General features: G+C 42.3%; 1 protein-coding gene across 1 annotated transcript in view; it reads right to left on the reverse strand.

The window, feature by feature from the left end:
- The window catches only part of zfhx3 (zinc finger homeobox 3), a 351767-nt gene extending 331769 nt beyond the window's left edge, over window positions 1-19998 (reverse strand). The window contains exons 1-3 of the mRNA XM_034287022.1: window positions 18991-19998; window positions 18622-18875; window positions 9553-9672 (exon numbers count right to left, since the gene is read on the reverse strand). The gene's annotated coding sequence lies outside the window, so the exon portion shown is untranslated. The remainder of the gene's footprint in view (window positions 1-9552; window positions 9673-18621; window positions 18876-18990) is intronic.
- Between the last annotated feature and the right edge of the window lie 2566 nt (window positions 19999-22564).

The following is a 22564-nucleotide window of genomic DNA, read 5'->3' on the forward strand; positions in this document are numbered from 1 at the left end:
TACTGTTGGAATATTTGAGTATCCAAATATTCAAATATTTGGAATCGATGGAATGGAGATTCTTATGTCATTAAAATGCCAATGTGTGCCACAGCTTTTGATGTTAATTATGTTCACTTCCTGAGAAGAGCGGAGTCATGATCACCCACAGAATGCATCCTCTGAGCAGGGAATTATTAAGCACTTGGTCTGAAACCTATATTCTCATTGGCCATTGTGCCTAAGAACAGCCCATAGCTGTGGTATATCGGCGATATCCCATACCCCCTTCGTGCCTTATTGTTGATTAGACAACTGGTCAATAGACAGCAGAGAACCAGGGAAATGGGAGGAGGAAGATAAATTAACTAAAACAGTTTGGTTAGGACCTATCCATTTCCACAACAAGCCGAGTACCTGCCTCTGTCCCCCACTTGGCAAGCTACTGGTCAATTGTTTTTGGCGCCGTGTGTAAGAGACACTGTAGGCTGTCAGTGGCTGGAGTGATACTGTCACACAGGCAGTGTGTCTTAACCTCTCTCAGCTTCATAAGACCACCGCTTTATTCAGCGCGTCAATCAATGAACTACACACACACACACACACACACAGAGTGACACACCAGGCAGACACACACTCATGCACTCCAAACAGATATACCCACACACACACAGTCTCATTAGCATAGGCATGCTAGGGCCATTATGAGGCACCCGGTACATTTGGCCATTGACAGCAGATGATAAGCAACACTAATCAGTGGCGTGAGGATAAATATCAGAAACAAGCATGGACACGTCAAAAACAGTCCATCTACAGAGAAACACAAGTATCTTAGACATCTGCCTTAGCATAGTACCAGAGAGAGAAGAAGAACGGAGGCAGGCGGGAGAGGAAGGAAAGGGGTAAACAGAGGTGAGAGCCAAGTGTGAACAGACTGGGACACAGGAGGAGAGTATTAGAGAAAGACAGAGATATGAGAAGGAGAGAGAATTAGAAGAGATATAACCGAGAGAAAGAGAGGGAGAGTATAGAAAGAGGAATATATGGGAAGAGAGAGAGAGAAAAGACAAGAGGCAGAAAAAAGAGAAAGGAGGGATAGAAAGAGATAGAGCGAGAGAGAGGAAAAAGAGAAAGAAGGAATAGAAAGCAGTTCTGTGTGCCCCTGTAACCCTTCTCCCTGAGCAGAGGGAGAATTACAGCGGATTCCATTTCTTTCTGATGGTCTTAGCACAGCTCTTCAAATAGACATCATTCCACACAGACTGCTGCTCCTAAGAGGGACAGCTAAGACCTGTCTTGTTACATTTTTTATTATTATTATTACTATTGAAATTGAAATGTAGCTTACATCAAGTTTTTTCACTAAAACCTGGCACAGGGACTGAGCCTAGCTTATACATTCCCTATGGTGAATGTTCTGTTATTGGTTGATATTTCCTATGATTTTTAACCATCATGTGAGGACAAACCTCACCCCCAAATCAACAGGAGAGGAAAGGGAGACTTACATGAAGACCTCCATAGTGGAGGATAACATTTAATGGACTGTATAATGTACAATGTCACCAATGGATCCTGAGGAACAGACCAGAAGCACAGGTTTAAACAGCCTAATAGACTAATAGTTATTTAGACTACAGCCTACAGTCATAATTTGATTGTGAAAAAAAAAAAAAAAAAGATAAACCCTTTACTTCATGTTTAATTTTGCACTTAAATATACCAATACTCCCATCTGAAATGGCAAATGTTGTGAATCAAACCCATTATTTTAATACTAATAAGAATGTTACAGAGGGAGTCCATCTTTACCCTCCATGGTCGCCTCTCTACGTGTTCCCCAACGCAGAGCAGAGAGCAGCGCTTAAACGGTTGCCTTTAATTCATTACATCATTATGTCATCTCATACTAATCTGCACAGTGGCCTCAATTGCTTTGACATGCAAATGGGGTAGAAAAAGACAGGGGAGGGGGGGGACGAGGGGGCAAAACAGCAATCATCACGTCTTGTCAACGGCGTGAAAATACGCCCCGAAGCTGCGGCTTCCATTTCTCCCTCTCCTCTTTAACTATCTCTATCTATTTTCCCCTCCTGCCCTCCTGCTCCCCGGTTCCCCTCCTGCTTCTCCGTCTCCTCCTTGAAGCGAGCAGACACCCCAACAATGTAGCGGCCAGATCAAACCCCCGAAAAACTGAAAGCACCTGTTAAGGACGGGGCTCCCTGTAGAGAGTCAGTAAACAGTGCTGTGTGTGGCGTGCCCACGAGCCCCGCCAGCCTCCTAGCCCCACCCCTCTCCCTCCACAAGTGCCCCTCATCTGCATATTCACAAAAAAGGCCCTCTGCCCGCCTCGCAGGCAGATGGCTGTCTTTCGCTCATCAGTAAACCGTTTCCTCCCCAAAGCCTCATCAGCACGCGCCAAGCTAACGAAAGGCGGGCGGGTGGGCAAAGAGTGCCGGGACCACACACACACACACACACACACACAAAGTAAACTAACAGAAAACCACACACATATATACATATGCTGCGTTTACACACGCACGTACACGGACACATGCCACACCAGAGTAAACAGGGAGAGACAGAGTTAGTGAAATTCTGCCCGTGTTCATCTAATTTCAACCCCTCCCTCCTCCGTCTCCCTCTCTCGCTCTCTCAATCTCCCTCCTCTCATCATCAGGCACCTGGTGACGAGCAGCCCATGATAATCCACAGCCTCTACCCAATCAATCAGCAGCATCATGATCAGCAGCGCAGACACAGAGAAACGACCCAGCACAACTCACCCTGAGCCGGCTCCAGTCTCCTCATCTCAGGGTGAAGTCTTGGTCAGGACTTGGGCTGCAGACAATTTGACTATTTTCACAAGAACAAAAAGAGTATTCAGATTCTCATGCCATATTTTTTTTTTTTTATTCTGAACAGATTTTTCTCGGCATCATAAATATACCTCAACATATAAAACACCCCCCCCCTCCGTGTTGTCTATCTCTCTCTCTTTCTCTCTCTCTCTCTCACTCTCTGTCTGCCTGTTGCGACAGTGTGGGCACATACAGCCTGTACAGTGAAGATATTTATTAAAAACCACACATCTACTGTAGAGGATATAAAACGCCAGCGAGTCTGATATCCTTCAGATCTGTTGGACTGTTGGACTGTGTGTGCCGGGGAGGGGGGGGGGTCTGAGGGGAGGGGGGGGGGGGTCTGAGGGGAGGAGGGGGGCAAGGGAGGGTTAAAGCTAAATGTTCTACAAAGGACAGGGGGACGAGATGACTTTTTTCCCCCCTTGAATCAAACCCCCAACATTCCCTCCCTCCTCCTTCTCTTTCCTGCCTTCCTCTCTGCTTCCTTTCCTCCATCCCTCCACCCAATTTCCTCCATCCCTCCACCCCATTTCCTCCATCCCTCCACCCCATTTCCTCCATCCCTCCACCCCATTTCCTCCATCCCTCCACCCCTCCCTCTCTCCTTTTCTCCTGCTTATAGGCATTCCCTCTCCAGACTTCAGCATCCTTTGAGGGGGTTAGCTGTCTCTAGAAGAGGAAGAGGTAACGGCGCCTACCAGCCTTGTACATTTTTGCCTTGGGGGTGAGATAGCTGAAAAGCCATGCGCTATCATCACTTTTGAGGCATGCAGGAAAAAAGCAAAGACAAGAAAAACATACTGGTTTTACACAACCCCCAAAAAGATCTGATGCTGAATTTAACATAGGATTACACAAAACCCCTATTCTGAACCTGTGCACAGAATCCCCATTTCGACAGAGACACTGTGATTCGGTCTCCCCCCCCCGTCACAAAGGAGCCTGGGTGTAGAAACTCAACACCAACCAGCTGGCTAGAGCCTAGCACCTACGTTTAGTCCTACACAGCCTGAACAGCACACAGAGAAAGCTATGTTGATACGTTCGGAAAAGCTATGTTGATACATTCGAACACTCAGGTGCCTTTTCACAGGGATCTCGAATCCCTAAAAGAGTAACACATTCACGAGATGTATCTCCCTGTATGTGTGGCGTGTCTGGGTGTTAGGGAGCGACACACACTCACAAGATCAGAGCAGCAACACACACGGCCGGCGTACCTGTGAGGCCCCGCTCACCTCATGCAGACACAAACATTGTTCTGCGTAACTAGAAGTGCTTTGAGAGAGTGAAAACACAGGCCGAATCAAAGTCGACCGTGCCTCTCCAGGACTCGTGAGGCTCCATCTCTTGCTGATATTAAGGGAGCGGTACAGGGCTGGGGGGGGGTGTGGTAGGTCTGTCAGTGAGACAGGGGACTAGCGGAGGCTGGTGGGGGGTGGAGGGGGTTTGAATTGGGTCTTGTTGGCTCCTTTGAGTCCTGTCTTCTTCTCTGTTGTTTTATTAATCTAGTTTATTTCAGCTGCTACCTACCAGGCTCTCACCCCTGACCGCCTGGCTGCACCCTTTCCCTCCCCTCAGCTCCCCTGTTCAAATAAACACACACACACACACACACGCGGCCGGTGAACACCGCAGAGCCGTGGAGGCTAGCTAGCCTCCAAGCCTGTAGAGGGAGAGGCTCCCAGACAAACAACCCACACTGGACTGGCATGCTTCCGCTGCACAGCCGTGGATGGGCTCCAGAAAACCGCATCGGCTCTGGACCACTGCAGAACCCCCGAAGAGACAGGACACGCCAGCGCTTGAGAGGGAACTTCCCAAAGCATAGGACACTTTATTATGAATCTGTTATTATAGTTACGAAACAGAGATGAAATCAGTGGGAGGAAAATACAGCGGTCAATTGTGAGAATGGCACTGAGGCGGAGAAACGTCTCGGTTGTTGTCGATGAGGAGAGACACAGGATGTACAGGACATGGCAGCCCCGTGTTGTAATGCATCACCCCAATGGAAGCCACACTGTCACTACCACTCTTCATCAGCTGGAGCAAAATACCAGCCGTGCATTGTCTTGGGGCAAAAAGCACTGTGTGTTTGTGAAAGTGTACGTGAGTGCACAGCGTGCACAAGCATATGAGTGTTTGTATGCGTGTGTGTGTGTGTGTGTGTGTGTCACCCCCTCCGACAGCATCCATATTAAACAGTGTTGGAGGTGACTGTGCTTCCCTGGATGTCATGAATATAAGAGAAAGGATCCATCTTCCTGGAATACAATTTCACAGGTACTGACAGTAAAACTGACTCTCTCCACTGACTGCAGAGGGGGAGATGAAGGGTGAGGAAGGGAAAGATACAGAGAGATAGACACAGACAGACGAGCCGCCAGCCATCTTATGAGTTGTAGTACATGGCTAGGTTTCTCCACCACACTCCATCTCTAACTTAGATATTGTATGATCCAGTTCTGCTTAATCCTAAATAGGCTGATTGGTTCCATTTGATTCAATGCATGGTGACCTTTTCGAAGATCCGGTTTCTACATATCAGACTTGATCAGATAAATGGACACATTATGACTGCTAGCCCAGCTATACTGATCCAGCAATTTGTTTTACGCTGTTATAAAGTCTAATACTAATTTTAGATATACACATACATACAGTATATTATTAGTTTATAGCTCTTTAAAACTACTACATTTTCAAATACCCTTAATTTTTTTATCTTGCCTGAATAAATGTAAAGAATAGAAATGTAAAAGTTATGTGTCTCATTAAAACCCCTTAGAAAGTCCAGAGAGGAGACAGTGTAATGGAAAGTTCTTCAGCCAGCCAGGGTGGAGGAGATATGCAAAGCTACGAGTCACATTTCCTCTCTGAACTGTAAGTGCTATATGACTCTGAGTTTTGTATTAATTATCTGATGAAGATGAAACATATACATGACTTCATTTAGAATTAACTCCATTAGGGATGTGAGAGTCGCAAATACAGGTGGGAATTTTCACAATTATACCTGGTATATCCCTGATTATAATTAATATCATTAACTAATCAAGAGGATTTTCTCCTGTTTGACTAAAAAGAAGCAAGTGTATTTAACACTAAGCTAATTATCTTAATCACTCGCTAGATGAAGCATTAATTAGGGCAATTAAACTGCAATTAACACCACCTCGAGAATAAGCCAATTATTTAAAAGAAAGAAAAAAGTAGTGGATTCAAAGAGAGGAAGAAATTCTAGCTTACCTGACAATAAACAGATACGTGTCAGCATTTCAAACAGCAATAAGAAATCAAATTATTTGTGGCCAATGGGACATGGCTAATGATAAATGACAGCTGTCTGAGAGGCCATGCCTGCCTCGGAGGGTGCAGGGAAATTCCCCCATTGTCAAAGCAAATCATTCCGGCTCTGAACATAAGCAAGAAAAACAGTGTCAAGTTCAAGTTGAAGGAACAAAGTATCCAGGCTGAACAATTACAACAACAAAAGAAACACGGCACATGTATGGAAACGCCAAGCAGAGCAAAGCTGACAACCAGCACAAACCAGATGCGATGAGAATTACAGCACACAACCATACCATACAGGAGCTGGCCCTGACCAGAAGCAAAAAACTACTCGAAAATCTCTCCTCTTGTTCTCTGACTTCTTGGCCAGGGTTCTCGAGAGAATCAGGACATTTCTCCTGCCCAGTCCATATTACACAATACGGACTATTTTTTCTAAAATAGCTATTCTGGTTCATTCACAACCGTTGCGATTCGTGTATTGGTCTGGAATACAATAGGAGTGTGCATTCTTCTGTTAGACGACCACTGAAAACAGAACGGACAAATACATGAAACACTACTGAGGTAATGTGCTGCTGTTGTTGATCCCATAGGCGGCAGATGACTGTACATCATACAGTACAGTAGGGTGCAGGCAGAGACCAACATTGTGTGTGTGTACGTGCGTGTGTTCAGGGCGTCTCCTGGCCATTGCGTTCGCCTCAGCGGCCGGCCATCTCCTTCCCAGGCCTCTCCACAGAGGAAGCATAGCACGCTCCACAGACATGGCTTGATGAAAAACATGAGTGACAAGATTCATGGCTATCAGAGCAGCTGATGAAATGGTAGGGCGAATGGATGATAAAAAAATAGGCCCTACTCTCTGTTTTCTTATTATTCAGAGAAGAGGCAGAAGATGGAGAATTCAGATACGTCCCAAGATGGAGGGAAAGAAAAGAAAAATAAATAATCACGACTGTCACCCCCTCCCTCTGCACCCCCCCCCCCAAAAGGCAGAGAGGGAACAACACCAAATGCTTAGCCTTTCCATCGGTCCCCAAAAACCACGACCAAGACTGGAGATTTACGGGCAATAGACAGTATGTCAATACAATTCACTTTGCCAGATCGGAATTATTTTCTGGAAAATTATCAGTTTATGAAATATTTCATAAAAATGATATTAATTAAATTATTGTTAAAATTACATATTTAAATATTACAAATATTGTCAAAGAATTAAAGTGCATACATATATAAATTAAAGCAAACATTTTTGCATGTAAAAATTCAGGTGAATTCAAAATATTCAAAATATTCAAAATATACACTATGCACATTGAAATTAATGTTTAAATCCTTCTAAATCAAGGAAATATTTACAGGGATACAGAATATTATGTAGCATTTCTCTAAAGAGTCAGATTCTCGTGGGGGTTTCTTGCTGGTGTAGCAGAGCAATGATTCCATCCCGGTTGGCTGTGGTTTGGGGACAGGCCAGGGATTTGCTGGAGTCTGTCCGGGCTTGGGCTTGAGCAGTTTGGCCAGTGCCTAGATGGAACAGCCCTTTTCACTTTCAGTTCCCTCAGTGGGCTGAACTGATTCATACCAGACGCATCTGTACATAAAATATACTGTCTGGCAGGTTACAGTAACAGCGAGACATCCGTATTTCTGTTAGACTAGAAACATTTTAAAATAATAAAATAATGATGTTTTAGCAATGTTAAAAAATTTGCTTTGAATGCACATGTTATTATGTGAACATGTTCATTTAAATAGCAGCAAGTTGAGCACAAACACCTGTACATTCCTAAATAATTATTCCTTATAGCTCTGTTCACAAACTTTAATTAATTCAGTTTCTATTTTGAATTTACAAATCAATCTTAGAACAGAATTATTAAAAACAACAAAAACATCTACAACTAATTTTATCTTTAAGACAAATAATTGTTGTATTGCAAATGTGAACACAGTATTTTATTTTCACCTAAATAGAATTAGTATAAATAATTATTCTATTTAATTGTTTAAAAAAAAAAAAATCCTGAGCACCTGTCTTCTGCTGATTATTTGTATCTCAAGGAGCTAACATTTTCAAAGATGCTAATGTAATTTTTTTTTACTTTAGTATATACTGTATGTACCTTATACTGTATATGCCAGGCTGGTTTACGGGTATGTAAAATGGAATGGAACTGCCCCAATCATCACCTGTGCTGTCCTCTGGCCAGCATGGTTGGCGATTCCTAGGAGAGGGGCTTCTTTGGCTCCGGGGGGAGGAGATGGCTTCACTGTTTGTGTTTGTTTGGGAGAGGGTGAGCGAAGGGGCAGATTTGATTCTGATGCGTCCCAGATTCTCCCCAAAACCTTTTGTCCGTTTACTCGTTTTTGAGTGGCTTTATGGAGAGATTGCTTTCTTTGTGCTTGCCTAGAAAAACCAAAGCAAAAACATCTCCAGCCCTCCACAAGGGGAAGACGCTCACAAAAGCATTTAGAAATGATTTACTGTCTAAGATCAACACACAGGACATTGTCCCCCTTTTTTTTAGCTATTATAAACGGAAACCTTGCTGATAATGAGCAGCTGAACACAACGCTCTATAAACGAAAAACCTTTCCAAAGTGTTGTAGCCAAAACTTTTTTTTTTAATATGAACGTCCTCACAAAAGGACGATACTAGAATTGGACACATCAGTCTAGAGGCACGGAGACGTAACGTGTGTCCACCTGGGTCGGGGACAGTCGCAGATATTCAAACAGCACGGAGTGTCTGCGTAAAAAACAAGGGCACTAACAACACACATCCCGGTCAGATGGATGATGACAGTGACAGAGGTACTCCATAGTAGGTCCCCCTGCCAGTACCACAGCTCACAGAGAGGTCACAGACACCTTGTTAAATACGGCAGTCTAGCACTGCCTTCCCTGGGTCAAAGCACTGTGGAAAGCAGAGAACAGACATACAGTGGATGCTGAACCATGCAGGCTTTTTCCCTATTCATCAGAGGAATTGATGTATTTTTGGGAAAAGAGGGAACTTTTTCTTTGCGAACTTCTGCTGGATTTGAGAAGTCAAATACTCAGATAAATACACGAAGCAATTCCTTTATATTTCTTTATGTATTCCTTATTACCGCTTTGCTAATTACAAGAAATGGTATTGTAATTAGTATTTAAAGAGAATATTAACCCAGTTTAATTGTTATATTGTTGAAAACGCCGCAAGTATCACAGCAAGTAAAATGATATCCTAGCACTTTGCTTTTCATGCAAACTATATCAGTGTAATATTTCTATATGCAGCAGTGCCAGAGTGGTGCCTGATACAGCAGCAGAAGCTAAAGGCAGCGTTAATCATGAAGGAGGTGTTTCGGCCTTCCTAAGCTAGTGTAAGGTGTATAAGAAAGGTGCCATTACCTTTAAATAAGCATGTGGGGTCTTCTCAGGCAGGCATGTAGCAAAAGAGCATCTGGCAGAAAAGGCTGAGGGCCTGGGGTGAAGCAATGTTCACTCTGCAATTCTTTAAGCTCACTGGAGCTGAAAAACACAAAAACGCACAAGAGAGGGAGAGAGTGAAAAGATTTCAGACGTCGCCATTTTTCCTGTGTATTCTGTATATTCTGTAAATTGTGGAATCATTGTAAATCTTGAGTTCGGGGCGAAGAGATTGTGCGGATGGGGACAAAATGGGGACATAAAACTGAAGCATTACCATTCACATTCTGTTACACCCCGTTTCCCATTCCCTTCTTTGGATGAACAATTTGAATGGCAGCCTTTGCTGGCGCATTCCAGACAGTAATACATAACACAGGCTTTTACATTTTCTAAGGATTTCCTTGTTTTCTGGCTTCCATGTATGTGAAATGAAGTATATGTCCAGTTAGAATGTAAGTGTATACGGATATTTATGTGTCAGGGTGTGTGTGTGTGTGTGTGTGTGTGCATGTGTTTGATGCAAGTGTGCATTTAGGAGGTGGCAGATTACGGGGGTGCAGTGTGGTGGTGGTGGTGGTGGTGAGGGGGGGGGGGGCAACAGAATGGAGCTTTTCTTTCATTATTCAATGTTTTTGAGGGCTGACCTGACGCCAGCTCAGTGGGGACCCCAAGGGGACAGCCTACGAGAGATGAGAGATGCACCGGGATATCGAGAGCAACGGGGAGAGATGAAGAATCAGAAAGAGAGGGAGGAAGAATGAGGACTGAAGACCGGACTGAGGAGAGGCAGAAGAATCACACAGGAGGTCTTTCCTATGTATGCCAGATCCACCAGATCTCTGAATGTAAAAGATCTCTGCGGTTTTAGCCCGGCTTCAATCACCCGAGTACCCCTCGGTAAGTGGGGCTGTGGACAGACACTGCAGCGCCGGGACAAAACAGGACTAGCTCATACACAACCAAACACGCAGCGGTAGGGTGCCCATGCACAACTCGGCACACGGCAAATCAACAGCCCACATCTTGTGGGTTATACGAAATCAACGTCTTCATAATTATGTCTCCCTTTTATTTCTATCGGCCCAGTCACACGCCAAGGACGGCTGAGCCACGGTTAGGGGCTGTTGTGTTTTTGTTGTTGTTGTTTCGTTTTCTTCCTGTCTGAAATGAAGGGTCTGAATGGCGTCGGGGTAAATGTGCCGACTGTGTAGTGGGTTATCCTTGAGCTTATCATGTCAGGCCTTACCAATTCATTTCATATTCAGCAGAATGCCTGTTCCCTGCATGGGGTTCATGGCGCTACCTATCCCACTCCCCCTTTTCTCTTTGATTCGGCTCATTTGAGCGTTGCGGTCCCCAGCAGCTTGTTAGAACTGCCACCTCGGTGACTCTGCCCCCTGGATGGGGAAGGGAGGGAGGGGGAGTGTTAGAAGGATGGGGGAGGCAGGCTGGGGAGGCCTCCCCGAGAGCTGTCGCAAGTCACGGGTGAGCGAGCCAAGCTCAGTCCGCGACACCACGGAAACCTGAACATGGCCCGCCATCTACTGGCTAAACAGGGTACTGCCAGGTGGACTCCACGGCAGACCAGGGATGGGTGCAGGAGAGAATCCACAATGCATCTAAATGTGTTCATCCTATTTTCATGTGATTCTTCAAAATCCTTGTCTTACAAGTAATCAGAAGCAATCACATGTTCCCAGACTTCAGTCTACTGCTGTCAAGCGCTTCAGGCTACAGCAGTCAAAATCAATTAAATTACAGAAATCTAATACGACATTTCCTCATATGCTTATTGTTTAACCGTACCTATCGATGATTTACACAAATGTACTGAATTTAAAGAAGATATTTAACTTTCTAATAACTTTAGATGATTTTGTATGATGTTCCTTTCATCTTCAGTGTGGTGGCACAAGTATGTCTGTGTGCATGTGTTTTCCCCAACACGCACCGCCTTCTGCCCATTGCAAGTTTTGGGACACTAAGCAGAGCAACCATGGTTCCTCTCAAACATTTATGGAAACTAATTGTTAAGCAAATTGTTTTAAAAATAAATCTCAAAAGAGCAAACAGAGTTGGTATTCAAAAAGAACCTGCTCCATTTTTATTATTTCTGACAAGGTGCAAAAAATTATCCTTGTAGGTCAAAGGGACAAGAGACATAACTGCCTCAATTACCCATAATGGCTCACATATGTAGCCATGGCCTCCATTTTGCCTCAATCAAGTTCAAATGCTCAGATTCGTACGTATTAGACATGTGAGAGAGCGGGCGTTCCCGGCTCCGCTTGCACGGTCAGTGACAGGAGAGTGTGAATTCATAAAAATATAAAATCATTGTATTTCAACCTTTCTATTTCCCAAGGTCATTTTCATTTATCATGACGTTGTGTGAGATGGAGACTGGACCCAGGCTTGAATGCATAATGCCATTTGGACGAATGGCTAGCAATTTGGGTATGAGGGAAACAACAAATTCAGCACCTATGCTTTGCCTTAACTTGGCAGTCTGATTAGATGTCCAGCCGCGCCATAACCTTGGGTTTCCGCCAATGAAAAGGGGGGCAAGAGGAGAGATGTTGGGGCAGATGGGGGGGGGGTTAAAAAGGACACAGACATACAGAAAGACAGACTGACAAGCAGAATAGAATGGAACTGCATGGGGCAAAACTAGTCACCTATTCAAATCATTTTCATTTCCTTCTGAGTATAAAAAATAGGCACCATTACTGAATCTCTCAGCCACTCCTGACCCCCTCTACACCACATGAAAAAATCTGCCTCAGAGTGACATTCCCCTCATCCAGTCTCACCCAGCAACTCTCATTCTGACACACTCTTTCTTTCTTCAAGCAAGTTTCTTCAATAAGTTCTGATCATTGTTTCTACCAATTGGCATTTTACAATCGGAACATGGATGAAAGGCTTGAAGGGGGAGAACACAGAGCAAAACAAATTAAAAAGTAGAATCAGAGAAAACTACTATTCGAAAGATTGAGGGTGATATTTGATAGGGGCTGGATGAGTTTGATATGTGATCGGGCTGGATCACGGTGTTATTCAGTAGGGGCTGGATGAGGGTGATATTCGATGGGGGCTAGATAAGAGTGATATTTGATATGGGTTGGATGAGGGTGATATTTAATAAGGGGCTGGATGACGGTGATATTTGATAAGAGCTGGATGAGGGTATATTTGATAGGATCCAGGTCAGGGAGATATTTGACAGGGCCTGGATGAGGTTGATATTCAATAGGTGCTGGATGCGGGTGATATTTGATATGGGTTGGATGAGGGTGATTTTCTATATGGGTTGGAAGAGGGTCATATTTAATAGGGTCTAGGTCCGGGTAATATTTGATAGGGGCTGTATAAGCTTGATATTCAATAGGGGCTGGGTGAGGGTGATATTCGTTAAGTTCTGGATGAGGGTGATATTTGATAATGGGTGGATATGGGCAATATTTGATAGGGTCTGGATGAGGGTGATATTTGATAGGGGCTGGATGAGGGTGATATTTGATAAGGTCCGGATGAGGGTGATATTTGATAGGGGCCGGATTAGGGTGAAATTTGATAAAGGCTGGATGAAGGTAATATTTCATAGGGGGTGGGTAAGGCTGGTATTCGTTAAGTTCTGGATGAGGGTGATATAGGAGAGAAATTATGACTATAACTTACAACGCAAATAAAACAACGTCCTTTACGCAAAGTATATGCTGTGAAGCCAATACTGGACTATTAAAGCTGCAGAAACACCTGTAAACACAGATTGGAAGAGTGATTATAAATGTTGTTTACAGAAGAATCATCGCTACCTGAGAAATGATAGAACCTGTTAACTAGTTACAACCAGCAGAGTTACAAACAATGGAATCAGCCAGGGAGTCATTAACAAACTGGTTCAGCCAGGGAGTCACAAACGAATTGTTTCAGCCAGTTAGTGGGAATATATGCCATTTGCTTTCAAATAAACTATTGGTGAAGCTTTGAGCATTATCCAAAATAGAACCAAAACTATTTCACATTATACCAGTATTACATGTTATGACGAGCATACCTCAACATCGCACAACTTTACAATAAGATTTAACCAGGCACAGCAAGGGTAAATCCACTGTGTCTGCTGTCCATGGTGATAGGGTCAGAGAGTGTCAGAGCTGAGTGGACAGACAGCCAGGTCTGGCAATCTGCTCTCCCCACTCTGGGCTCCCGGCTTAGGAACAGGAAGCGGAGAGCAGGACAAGGTTTTGGGGGGATGTTAATGGGTGGTTAAGACGACATCGAGGATTGAGGAGATAGCAAAGTTAATTACAGCTTAGCTGGTGCGCTCCACTCTTTTCTGGCTCTGAATAAAATAAGTTTTCATTAATGGTGTCGAAGAGATCAGCGGTTATCAGCAGCACCGGAGGGACGGTGGGGGGAAAACAATCACAGATTCTTTCACACACTTTCTCCATCTAATTTCCGACCGTGCATTTCGGAACAAAATTAATTTCCTCAGCTATCTAATAAATCAGAAACAAGTGATTGGTGTTGGTGCCAATCCAGGCAGGCACGATGAGATCCTCCCCAGGTCCTGTTCTCGCAGAATGAATTGTCGTCTTCGTCTCCCCTGGAAGCTGAAAAACGTCACTGAGATTGGACAGTAAGCCGTGGAAGGGATCCCCCCCAGCAACGCACTACCAAGGCCTCAGTCTTCCCCGTTCCTCCACAGGGCCCTCCCACTCCTCTACTGCGACTGCTTCTCATGCTGAGGAATGCTTTATTGGTCAAATCATTAGCAGCAGGGTAAAAGACAGCGCACCGCATTCTGACACATCCAAATGTCTAGTTATCTTCCTTTCATCCTTTTACTTCCTTGTTAGGTCCTACTACTTGTTCTGGGTAATCCACCCCATTGGTATATCCTGGTATTACCTGCTCTGCACGCTTAAAGGTCTGCATTATGGCTTTAAGATTCACGGGGCTACTGAGTGTCGTACGCTACATTATACATGCAGTATATGGTATGATTCCATGCATGTTTTCCGCTTGGCTTCCCTTTAAAACAACTGGGTTTTTTAGAATATCAGCTATATGCTAAGATGCCCCGGGCTACCTCGGCAAGGTTATTGAGCATTAAGAGTCTGAAGGTACATCCCAGGAAGGTGAAGGGTGCCTGGGAGGTTGAATCCAGCCCCACCCCCCAGCCCCCATACTGAGCTACAGCTCTGAAGAACGTTCCTGGATAGATCCTTCAGAGAAGGTGGGAGCAGTGTGAAGAGGAAAGGAAGAGGTTAAACCATGGTGTTGTAAAACATTTATCTTCTTCAGATAGAGCGATGGATATCCCACACCCCACTCCCTGCCATTACAGAATTACCCTAACTGCTGCCTTACTGTGGCTGAGAGAGCGTGCCCAATTCCTTTCCACCAGCCTATTGATTTTCATGCCCAGAGACAGTGTGCTCCCAAAGGGCAGTAAATGAAAGGACGTTTTACAGGGAATTACACCTGCACTGGAAACTATGCAGGGATCTATGTGTCACAGATCAGTCTCAGAGAAGAAACGGAATCTGTGTGGAGCTAAATCTAGTCCAAGCAAGAACACACACCCAGATACAGTACACACACACACACTCACATTCGCACACAGCATATCGAGGTTTCCCCAAAACAAAAAGTAACTGCACCATCATATGGAATAACAGCCTATAACAGATCCATGGAGATCATTACATTGTGCAAGACACAGCAGTAGATACTCCCAACATTACTCTTGACACACAGCTTGACAAAACTCACCTGGAGTAAACCACACACAGCAAGACGGCAGGTGCCATAACTTGTACATATAAACATATTACACAGCAATCCCTAAATAAGATTGTAAAAAATATTATTATAATAATGATGATTATAAATATATTCCAGAAAGCATTTTCAAGTAAAGATTTAATTTACATTTGTTGTTCTACACAGAAATGTTAGGAAAGCAATGCCTATATCTATTCTATTTTCCCAACCATTGAAAACACATCTTTCAACATACTGTATGTCAGATAGATACTACTAACAGATATTACTTACACACTTTATTTCAATTATTGAAGATTGATCTAAATTACCACCACACTAGATAAGTCAAACAGAAAGAGTTAAAAGAAAATTACAAAGCACAATATTTGAATTCCATAATGAAAGACAGTAAAAACATGAGAATTAACTTAACTTTACAACCTCTTAAGTAAGAAATATCACCTCTCTTCAGTGTAAAATGTTTAATCTCGACTGTGTCAATTTGAAAATTACTGATTGATTGAAGTACTTGTTAGATTTTAAATTGCATTTTAAATAGCAACTTAATGAATGTATTTTTCTCAGAATAAAATCATAGAAAAATACATTTAGTAACAGCATCTTTTCATCTGAGTATAGTTAAATCAACATGATGAAAAGATTTCAATTTCCTCACCAGTGGTGTATCCACCTAACTGACAATTTGGGATAAAAAGCAATGAGTGGTCATGTAGAGCCAATACTGTAAAAGGTAATGTTCTGCTGATGTTTGGACTGATAGTTTGGTCACAAAAACTGTAGTGTGAAATAACAAACGTGCTCCCAGTGGTCTTGGAACCTACGCTCCATAAACAAATCACACGTATACAGCTAGGCTACAAAAGACTATTGTTGTTATATAAGCAAAAAACACAAGGGCGTGAGGTAAATAACAAATATAGTATGGCTAAGAGCTGTAGCAGAGTGGATGGACACAAGTGTGCAGCAGTGGTATATTGGCAGTGTAACACAAACTCCTTCAAACTTATGACAAACTCTTTATAACTCTTAATGCAATTACAACACAATACTATATATAAGCAATAAGTCCTGAAGTGCTGTGGTGCATATCCAATACCATTCTGCAATGTATTGTGCCTAAGAACAGCTCATAGCTGTGATTGGTTATATATCACAAAACCCAGGCTATGACATCACATCACGTTCACTGCTCTAATTGTGGTTAATCAGGAGTTTTGGGGGTTCATAATGTAATGCTATTATACCATGGCCAAGTCATATACCACAACCCGTCGTACCTTACTGCTTACTTATACCAAGCCTATCAACCAATCAGAATTAATGCTTCGCAGTACCCAGTTGAAGATATTGATTACAGTACCTTTTTTTGTCAAATGGCAGCCACATCTTCATGCCACCAGATTAAGACACTCGATTAACTTATTATTGTAAAGTATCATCACGCTTGTCCTGTGCACTAACATTATCCTGTAAAGAACCATCATGCTTTTCCCGTGCACTTACATTATCCTGTAAAGGACCATCACGCTTGTCCTGTGCACTAACATTATCCTGTAAAGGACCATCATGCTTGTCCCGTGCACTTACATTATCCTGTAAAGGACCATCACACTTGTCCCGTGCACTAACATTATCCTGTAAAGGACCATCATGCTTGTCCCGTGCACTTACATTATCCTGTAAAGGACCATCACACTTGTCCCGTGCACTAACATTATCCTGTACAGGACCATCATGCTTGTCCTGTGCACTTACATTATCCTGCAAAGTACCATCACGCTTGTCCCTCAGAGCCTGGTTCCTCTCTAGGTTTCTTCCAAAATTTCGGCCTTCTTAGGGAGTTTTTCCTAGCCACTGAAATTCAACACTAATGTTGATTGCTCCTTGGGGTTTTGTAAAAGCACTTTGTGACAACTGCTGATGTAAAAAGTGCTTTATAAATAAATGTGATTGATTGATTGACTTCATAAGTATTTTAATCTGTAGCCTAATGAACTACATTATTTCTAGAGTCAGAGTTAGAGTATCAGACCACATAATCATTGTTTGACTATACAATATGTTAGGGTTAGGGTTATGATAGTTATTCTATCAATATTTATGCATAAAGGCATTTCCACTGCAACTTTTTGCATAATTCAAATACATTTTACCTACAAAAATATGGGAAAGCACTATAAACAGCAATGTTATTGAAATGTGTCTAGTACAAATGACTGGCCGTTTGGCTTTGCCTATGGTTTGTAAATCAGCTTAATTAATATGCGTGTACTGGTAAATGATACTGTGAACCACCATCATTCCACTGTTACGGCAAGTATAGGAAGGTCTTCTTTTTTTTTTATATATATAGGAAGGTCAATTTACACAACTCAGTCCTATAATAACACAGGAATTGAATCACTTATTATTTGGATATGCATAATCAGAGTATTCACAGCATTTTTATAAGCTTTTCTCTCATGTAAGAGAATTTATCAGCTGTTTGATCCACTGGCATTAAACTATAAATATGGGATAAGGGAGTGACCATATCTGTGTATTTGTACATGGCAAGTGTATTGTTGTTACAGTATTTACTGTTGAAGGGTGTGTGTGTGTGTGTGTGTGTGTGTGTGTGTGTGTGTGTGCGCACGTGTTTGATCCAGGCTTTGAAGCAGCATCGTTTACAATGGCGTGTGTCATGTAAGAGTTACTGAGGCAAAAGCCCTGAGGATAGAGGTTAATACGGTAGAGAGGAAGACTCAGTAAAAAGCAGCCTGTCTTCTTTAAACATGTGATAAATCCCTGAAACAACTTGACAAGTATGTATACTTACATATACACTGTTGATAAACCAAATGATACAAAAAATGGGGTTATTTCTTCAAGAACAAGAAGCTACAGTCTGTGAGACATGATGTCGAGTAGGGGAAAAAAATCTAAGAGGGAAGGAATCAAAGTTGGTTGACTAATAAAACTCTCTTTACTCCACGGCACCTGGTTGTATATGGTTTCATTTAATTTGTTACCCTTCTCTGCTATCGCCTAGTAAAACTGCCTCTCAACACCAGCCATCACTGACCTCAGGATAGCCCCTGAAACATGAAAGGTCCTTTATCTGTTCCAGGTGTGGACCAACCAACTGTGCCAGCATGTGAGTTGGTGTTGTGTGTGTATTACCCAACTTAGAAAACAATGCACAAACCCAAAGAATTAGAAAATGTACACTGACCAACACACACACAAACAGACAGGTCCACTTACACGCATTGAAGACTGGACACGCTGAACTAACTCCATCAGTCATAGCAATCAGATGTGTGTATTAGTGGTGACTCCAATCTCTGCTCTGGACCCCAGACACTGTCTAGCTGACAGCACAGCCAACGATCATCCAAGTTGAACTTGACTTTGCACCTCTAACACTTGACCTCCGAGGTTTCGGCTGGTTGGTGCAGGTTGAGTTGGGGTGGAGGACACAGCTGTGTGGGAGGAGAACATATGGCGCAGACTCCCCTCTGACATAAAGAGAAATTCAATTGCAGCATATTAGTGTCTAACCAGTTGAGTATCACTCATTGGGTCTAACCCACCTCCACCCAAAAATACACATCAAGGACGATGGATCCCAACCTTTTACTGCTACTGTACCAGCAACTGTTTTTACCACCCAGAGAACCCCTCTTCTGTGCACTTCAGCAGTAGTCCTACGATCTCTCATTCTTTTGGGGTACCCCCTGTGGATGGGCCAATAACCCGCACTCACAGACACACACGCAAACACACACACATACACAGAGAATTCATGACTGATCGTTCAGATAGCGGTGCAGAGAAATTCATGGACAAGCCAGATTTAGATATTGCATATCATTTAACAGTTCTATTTGATGTCGCAGTGTTCATAGAAATCATTTAATGTAATTTATCGGTTAATTTACCGGTTCCTCTACATTATTTATCCTCAGAAATGAGATTGGGTATGGGCGGGATATCCCAGTAAATCTCTGTAACTCGGCTCCCGCTATTAAACCCTACCCAGCAGCACTCTATTGAGCATACTGCATAGCCTGGCTTCTTTTTATCCTAGATGCTCGTCCTATCTATTGAAGTGACAGTTAGTGGACGAGCAGCTCTGTGGAAGTCCAGCTTTTATTTAGGTTCATCTCTTCTCAGTCAGTCCTGTTTGTATCCGGTCCTGAGAAGAGACCCCGGCCTCCCCATGGCTGCAGCCTTCCATCTGTCTCTGTCTGGACCCCTGCAGGGAGCCACACAACACTTACACCCAGGCCACTCATTGGCTGTCTTGGGGAAGGATTTAGGTGATGGACACTGTTCATTCATCAAACTTGCAATGCATTTGACAGTGCAGGGCACAAACATTGAAAATAATGACTACAGCAATACGTATCAAAGGTTAAATATTGTGAGTTATATAGGGGAGCTGGTTGTACTCTGTGGCTGATTTGTTGAGTGTCCTTAGGAAGGTCTGAACCTGAGAGGTCTCTACTGAGCCACCCATTCCGTCTCCATGTCTTCTAGAACAGTAGTTCCTAAACAGGGGTACTGGGACACTGGGGGTTAAATAGTAACACGTGACATGTAATATGGGGATTAAGTAGTGTAATTACAGAAAATGAAACATTATCAACACAAATTACTTTTTAAATACATTTGGGATTAATTAATCAAATAAAAAAAATTGTCAGCTTTGGTGCCATTTAGTTTACCATCAGAGAGAGAGATTATATTGTCAATTGGCAGTTAGAGACATGGTGTGCAAATAAGTAAGTTTCAAAAGTTACCACTCGCTTTCAAATCTCCCACTTACTTCTGTCTAGCAGTTTGCTTGGAAAGAACAATGCTTTATTATAACAAAACACCTCAAAATGCAATTGATGGAAAAACACTGTTTAAAAGTGTCCACTGTAACTGTTATAAGTAGAATTCTGTAGGGGTAGATGAAGTTGTCTTTAAGTGTAATTCAGTTGACAGATGGTATGAACGTTTATTATGGTTAACATCAGTACAAGAAGCTTAGTTTTGATATTTGTAGTTTTAAATACACTGCCTAAATGTAAACTAATGTTGATGAGGATATTATCAATCTTTCCCCCAAAGGTAGAACATAAAAAATAATTTTGATTATTAATTTGTTATGATTATTAACTTTAACACATTTATCAACAATCTTTAAAAACCTCAAATACTTTTGGAGACTTATTAAACAGTAAATATATAGCAACAATTGGCAAATTGTTAAAACCAAGCTCCATAATGACATAATAGTCATGGGATTAGGTTGCACATTCATCTGGTAGCAATTTCATCTTTTTAGACTCTGTCAACTGTAAGTAACCAGATGGGTTGTTAGATCTAATCCTAGAGCCGTCCAGGTAAACAATCTATCATTCTGTCCCTGAGCAAGGCAGTTAAATCTAATAATTAACAGGTTCTGAGATATCTGCAAGCTTTTGACACTGCCCTTTCAGAATTTCATATTAACCCATTCCCCCCACCTCCATTTTCACATGAATGTGTCCCAAAATTGAGAGAAAGCTAAATATTGAAGGTGTAGGGCAGTGATTCCCAATCCTGGTCCTGGGAACCCAGAGGGTTCAGGTTTTTTTAAGTCAAACATCTGGATTGCTCATATAAAAAATGTAATGAATATTTGTTAAAATTGCCTGCCATACAGCTTGCCATAGCTAGCTAGCTAGCTATACGATTTGTATCTAGAAATCGCATGCAAAGTGCTTGTTCGGGACAACCATTACAGCTTGCTAACATTAATAGACCCTATTGGCAGCAGGAGCTAATGGCAAACAGCTGGTTAACCTACATAGTTGGTTATACATTTCAATTTGTCATAGGTACAGTAACTAGTTTATTTTCAAACATGAGTTCAAGGCATGGCTAGCTAACTAGTTACTTTATAAACTGAACCCCAAATGTAGTAGCATCGAATAATTGACAAATATAGCTGGAAACAGGTGGTCAAATTAGAAACATGTCAGTAGCGTGAGTTATGACTACAACACAAACCGAAGAAATGTTTGTCACTCACCAAAAGGCGGCAACAAGGAAGGCTGCAATTAGCCTGTAAGCATGGTACGTTTCCCCTTATTAACCTGCGTTTAGAATGCATCCCACATTTTGCTGAAAGTATATTCTGATGTCCAATGCCAATGGTACTACTGCTAGCTAGCTGATATCTTGAGTTATGTTGGGAATTGGGTGGGTTGTGTATTAATATGCCAGGGCTACCTTCAGCTGGTTAGCAATATATATTTACACTATGCACATGGAACAACAACTAGCTTTTTCATACAAATATTTTCAAGTCATAGGGTCTACTTGTTCAACAATAAGAGGAATGGTACGAGAATTTAGATTTTTGATTTATTAACTACAATACATTTTTAGTTATTCAAACAAAAGGCCTTATACTGTACCTTCCCACGACGCCCAGGTTTGTGATCATTTGTTGTTTGCATAATGCGAATGTGTAGTTGTGTTCCTTTGTAGTGCACCTATATTCTTTCTAGCCTATTTAACTACAGGCGGTCGCCATGAATTTAGAGTGCTTCTGAAATTGTTAAATACTGCAGTAAATGCAATTTTGTAAAATTTTAACTGTTGCTAATCACAAATTCCTTGAGAAAATATTTATAGAGTTACGCTAACAAATCCAAGTGGATGGTGAGCTTATACTTGTCAGATTTGATGGCAGTTTAACTTCTGAGCTATCCATGGTGCTGAATGGCCCCTAGATATTTGTTTGTTTAGAGGATAAAAACAGACTTAGTTACTTACAAACTCCCCCTATAGTTAGTTGAAAGCTATTGTAGGTGCAAGGTACAAAGGTAGGGTAATGCTAATATAATTAACCTTTTTACCAGGACCAACAATGGGCCAAAATTGAACCAGTGGCCTTATTTTGACTTAATTCTGTCCAACACCAGAAATTATCTAATTTCTGCAATTAGAACTAACCTGCTTAGAGATACGTTTCAGCTAATGGATGTTGACATTTGTCTGCCTCTTGTTGTTTGATCAATCTAATTCACAGCCACAAATTAACTATAGAAATATAAAGACTTTTAAGGTCTCAGGTTGGTCTCTTTAAGAGCAATAAAATGCAAAATCATCTGGTCAAAACCATTATTTTTAGGGCAAAAGGGGAGCAGTGTTCTAAAATACAAAC

Source organism: Esox lucius, chromosome 2 (assembly GCF_011004845.1).
Source record: "Esox lucius isolate fEsoLuc1 chromosome 2, fEsoLuc1.pri, whole genome shotgun sequence".
NCBI lineage: Eukaryota > Metazoa > Chordata > Actinopteri > Esociformes > Esocidae > Esox > Esox lucius.